We start from the raw sequence: 6,134 nt of genomic DNA, 5'->3' as shown, positions 1-6,134 counted from the left end.
CCTTTCCTCTTAAATTTAGGGCATTCACATCTCATGTCTTCAACTGCTTTCATCACAACCATTTGCTCCTGCAAATAAAGGTACAGTGAGGTCGTGACTGACAAGAAAAAATGTTAGGTCTTTCTCATCCAGACTCAGTCCTATTTATTGATGACCTTCTCAAAGATTATGATGTGGAGTTGACTTCTGAATGTTAAGCATGCTTGTTTAATGCCAATGATCTATTTTTGAACACTCAAAATATTTTTAAAATAGTATAAGTTGCAAGTGTGCTCTGTTTCATGGGAAATAAAATTTAACTCCTGTTTATATACTGATATATAAACATATCAGTATATGAGGATTCTTCTAGCCTCAGAAGGATTCACTGCATTTCCATTAGTGAATACTCCAACAGCATTTAAAATTAGATTTGATCTACATGACACTTTTCAGGAAAATGGGTATTAAATAAAAGAAGAAAAACTTATAAGTGCAAGAAAAAGCCATAATCATTTGCTAGTATCACTGATTTCATAAAAAAATTTTAAAATAATTTATAATATTAACCAACAAAACTATAATACAACCCCCATGAACCAAGCATTACTTCTTTTAGGACATGTGTGAGAGAAAATGTTTCATTTCCAAGTTAGTGGCAGAACTGGAGTTTTAGACCTTGTACTTTTATGAAAGCATATGCTATTACATGAGGATATTGGTTATTTTTATCAGAAAGAAAAGTGTAACAAACTTGGAAGACTAATGTAAGGACAGGAACATGTTGCTAATCTTGCTATGTATCGCTTCACCCTTGATGGGTTCTTTGAATTTGAAGCCAAGGTAAATGTAAGCTTGTAACTACCCCTGCAGGCAGGAGAAGTTTTGTAGGTGCTTTGGGATGAAGTCTGGGGAAGTCCTAGACCAGGAAGAAAATCCTGAAGTGCTTGGGATTTCTCTTACATCCTGCTTGTTATAAACACCCCTTTAGAAAAGCAAATGGGCTCCTCGCGCAATCTCATGAACTAGACCTGCAGGAAAACACAAGGGCTCTGTTGCAGCATGTCAATCAGACAGGTATGTGCGGGCAGCGAGACCAAGGGTGAGGCTGCAGGAACCCGAAGCAGAACATAGGCTGATGAACTTAAAACTAATACGCTTTTCTATTGATATGCATTAGACAAATGTATAACTGGAACATCACAACCACGATTTTATGGACAATATTGCTTAAGATGAGGCTAAGGAAGGTATTTATTTATTTATTATAAAATATTGGCTGTATTCCCTGTGGTGCACAATATATCTTTGTAGTTTATTTTATACGTAGTAGTTTGTACCTCTTAATCCTCTACCCCTATTTTGCCCCTCCACCCCCAACTAGTAATCACTAGTTTGTTCTCTATGAGTCTGTTTCTGTTTTGCTACGTACATTCGTTTTATTTTTTAGATTCCACATATAAGTGGTAACATACAGTATTTGTCTTTCTCTGTCTGACTTATTTTACTAAGCATAGTACTCTCCAGGTTCATCCATTTTGTTGCAAATGGCAAAATCTCATTCATTTTTATGCCTGAGTAGTATTCCATTGTATATATATATATACCACATCTTCTTTATCCATTCATCTGTTGATAGACACTTAGGTTGTTTCCATATCCTGGCTTTTTAAAATAACACTACTATGAACATTGGGGTGCATGTATCTTTTAGAATTGGGGTTTCCATTTTCTTCGGATATATGCCCAGGAGCAGAATTGCTGGATCATATGGTAATTCTATTTTTAGTTTTTTGAGGAGCCTTCATGCTGTTTTCCACAGTGGCTTCCCCAATTTGCATTCGCCCCAACAGTGTACAAGGATTCCCCTTTCTCCACATCCTTGCCAACATCTGTTATTTGTGGTCTTTTTGATGAGAGCCATTCTGACAGGTGTGAAGTGACATCTCATTGGGTTTTGATTTGCATTTCTCTGATGATTAATGATGTTGAGCATCTTTTCATGTGTCTGTTGGCCATCCATATGTCTTCTTTGGAAATATATCTATTCATGTCCTCTGCCCATTTTTTGAGTTGTTCGTTTTTTGATATTGAGTTGTATGAGCTGTTTATATTAATATACTGATATTAGCTGTTAATATACTGATATTAACCCCTTATCAGTCATATCATTTGCAAATATTTTCTCCCATTCAGTAGGTTGTCTTTTCATTTTGTCCATGGTTTCCTTTGCTGTGCAAAAGCTTTTAAGTTTAATTAAGTAGAAGGTACTTAAAGAACAGAGTTAATTAATTCATTGTATCTTGGACTTCAGGTACATAGAAGTGGATTCATTATGCTTAGATTATAACTCATTCTCAGCACTGGTTCATATATAGTCCACTCCAGTAATTTTGGTGGAGGTGGAGTAGGGGGACTTTTCATTTTTTATTTTTTGCAATTCAATGGTTTTTCATAGATTTGCACAACCATCACCAAAATCACTTCTAGAACATTCCATAACCCCAAACAAGCCCTGTAACCATTAGCAGTCACTCTCTATTTCCTCCCCTACATCCCCAACCTAGGTACCACTAACCCACTTTCTGTCCGTATGTACCTATTCTGGACACTTTGTATAATTGAATCATACAGTATGTGGTATTTTGTGACTGACCTCGTTTACTTAGCATAATGTTTTCAAGACTCATCCGTGTTGTAGCATGTATCAGTACTGCATTTATTTTTATTGCGGAATAAAGTTCTATTATATGGATATATCTCATTTTATTTACCCATTCATTAGTTGCCAGACATTTGGGTTGTTTCCATTTTTTGACTATTATGAAGAATGTTGCTGTGAACATCTGTGTACAAGATTTTGAGTGGACGTATGTTTTCACTGCTCTTGGGCATGTACCTTGGAATGGAAACACTGTGCCATATGGTAAGTCTATGTTTAAACTTGTGAGGAATTGCCAAACTGTCGTCCAAAGCAAAGCCTACGAGGGTTCCAGTTTCCCCGCATCCTCACCGGCACATATTGGTCAAGTTGACACATAAAATTAACCATCACAGTCTACTGCATTAAGCTTGCAGGGGTGTGGGCGGGCTGCCTTCTACACTGAGAGATGGGCGGAATGATGGTCTGGGGTAACCATGTGGTTCTAGGTCATGTTCGTATCTGAATTGGCTATAAAAATGGGACAGTCAAGGTGGCACTTTAGGGTATTACTCTAACGCCTTCAATATTCTGTGCTAGAACTTCCTCAAAAGCTGATTTTCTCCCACTCTCTGCTTAATCCACACCATTAAGGCAACAAATTTAAGGCAAAGATTGTCCACATCCTTAGTTGCACCCCAACTCCAACATGGAGTTATGAAATCAGTTGAATGCATGATAAAAAAATTAAGAGGAAAGGCTTTTAGAAGCAGCACTTGAATCATTTTATCTTCTTAAGGGACAAGGTTATTACCTGATACAATTAAGTTAAAAGTGAGATTACTATTGTGGAACAATATGTAATTTGCCTAGAAATCAAGAGGTGATGTCAGGGTCTTGTACCTCAGATACCTGAAAAATGTTCAGGGCTTGTCTTTTACATTCTAATGTACAATGGGTTTCTATTCATTTAACCCAGACACACCAACCGGTGACTCACAGATAGGAGGCTCCTTTGCTCCAGGTCTGCTCTCAACCTACCTGTGTCAACAAGAGACTGTCAGGCAGGTAAGAGCAATGAAAGTTGTGAAGACAAAATGATTTCTTAGAAAAGCCCTCTATGGGAAATGAAATCAGTGTCTTGAAGAGACATCTGCACTCCCATGTTCATTGCAGCATTATTTACAAAAGCCAAAATACAGAAACAACCTAAGTGTCCACTGATGGATGAATGGATAAAGAAACTGTGATATATACACAATGGAATATTATTCAGCTATAAAAAAGAAGGAAATTCTGCTACTTGTGACGACGCAGATGAACCTGGAGGACATTATGGTAAGTGAAATAAGCCAGGCAGTGAAAGACAAATACTGTATGATCTCACTCATATGTAGAATCTAAAAAAAAAAAAAAAAAAAAAAAGTTGAACTCATTGAAACAGAGAGTAGAATGGTGGTTGCCAGGGTCTAGGGGGTGGGAGAAATGGGGAGATGTTGGTCAAAGGGTACAAACTTTCAGTTATGATATGAGTAAGTTCTGGAGACCTAATGTACAGCAGCATGGTGACTACAGTTAACAAACTGTAAGGTATACTTGAAATCTGCTGGGACAGTAGATCTTAAGTGTACTCACCACCAAAAAAAAAAAAAAAAGAAAAAAGAAAAGGTAACTACATGAAGTGATGTGTTCATTAACTTGATTGTGATGTGATAGTCATTTCACAATGTACCTGTGTATCATCACATAGCACACTTTACATGTATACAATTTTATTTGTCGATTATACCTCAGTAAAGCTGGAAGGGAAAAAAAGAAAAGCCATTTGTGGGCATTCTAGATGTGAAGTACCCATGGTCCAGAGGAGAAGCTTCACAGAGAGCAGATGAGAGGTTGCCTGGGGTGGTGTGCAGTGGGGTGAGGACTGGCTTTCAAAGGGCGCAGGAAAATTCTGGAGTTATTTGATGGAGGTGATGGTTCCACAGACTTATCTGAAACTCATCAAGTTGTACATTTAAATATATACAGTCCATACTTCATCAATCATACCTCAATAAATCTAAAAGATTTCAGAGGGGGAAAAAAGACTTAAAAATCTTACAGACCTTTTTTCAAACAAGATGGATCATCTGCACTTGAGGTGTTTGCCAGGAACCCCATCTTGACTTACTGTCAAAAGCCTGGTTGAGATGGGTGATATCTGAGAAGGTCAGGCCAAGGGAATACTAACCATCCGTTTGCTCATGTTCCGATCAGCAAAAGTAAAACGTTTGGACCACATAAGCCTGGTGTTTCATCGAAATGTCCTCACTTTCTCATAATGCTCTCAATTATTTTTAGTCAAAATTTGATAATGTGAATATTATTTTTTTGCAAAAAAAAAAAAAAACAGAAACAAGAAAGGAAGGGGAAAAGGAAGAAAAAAGGAAATTTATGATAGCTAGAATAATGGTCCTTCAAAGATGTCCACATCCTAATCTCTGGACCCTGTGAATATGTTACCTTACATGGCAAAGGGGAATTAAGGTTGCAGATGGCATTAAGATTGTTGATCAGCTGACCTTAAAACAGGCAGATTATTTGGATTATCCAATAATCCAATTACCACTGCTAGGCCAAATGTAATCCCAAGAGCCCTTAAAAGTGGAAGCAGGTGGGACTTCCCTGGTGGTGCAGTGGTTAAGAATCTGCCAAAGCAGGGGACACAAGTTCGAGCCCTAGTCTGGGAAGATCCCACATGCCGCAGAGCAACTATACCGGTGCGCCACAACTACTGAGCCTGCGCTCTAGAGTCCGCGAGCCACAACTGCTGAGCCCACGTGCCACAACTACTGAAGCGTGCGCACCTACAGCCTGTGCTCTGCAACAAGAGAAGCCACCGCAATGAGAAGCCCAAGCACCGCAACAAAGAGTGGCCCCCGCTCGCCGCAACTAGAGAAAGCCTGTGCACAGCAACAAAGGCCCAATGCAGCCAAATAAATAAATTTATTAAAACAAAACAAAACAAAACAGTGGAAGCAGGAGACAGATGTGAGTATGCAGAAAGGCACAGAGTGGTGCAACGTTGCTGGCTTTGAAGACAGAGGACATGGCCAGGAGCCGGGGGATGTGGGCACCCTCTAGAAGCATGAGCGCTCCCCTAGAGCTGCCAGAAGGAACACAACTCTGCCAACTCCTTGATTTTAACCCAGTAAAATCCATTTCAGACTTCTGGCCCCCAGAACTATGAGATAATAAACCTGTGTTGTTTTCAGTCACTAAGTTTGTGGTACTACATTACAATAGCAATAGAGAACTACTACAGAATCCTTCAAGTGAGGTAAAAATAGCACTGGCTTCATTTATTCACACAGTCATTTAACAAATATTGAAAGCTTTCCCTGGGCAAAGCATTGTGTTGGGAACAGAGTAGGTACACGTGGAAATGAAATCTGTACCTGGTACCCACGAATGCAAGAGCCAGGCAACAGATACCGGGGAAAGAGCAGGGAGAGGTACCACCCAGGATGGGACA

The sequence above is a fragment of the Balaenoptera acutorostrata genome, chromosome 8 (genome assembly GCF_949987535.1).
Source record: "Balaenoptera acutorostrata chromosome 8, mBalAcu1.1, whole genome shotgun sequence".
NCBI lineage: Eukaryota > Metazoa > Chordata > Mammalia > Artiodactyla > Balaenopteridae > Balaenoptera > Balaenoptera acutorostrata.
Note: the sequence above shows the minus strand (reverse complement) of the source record.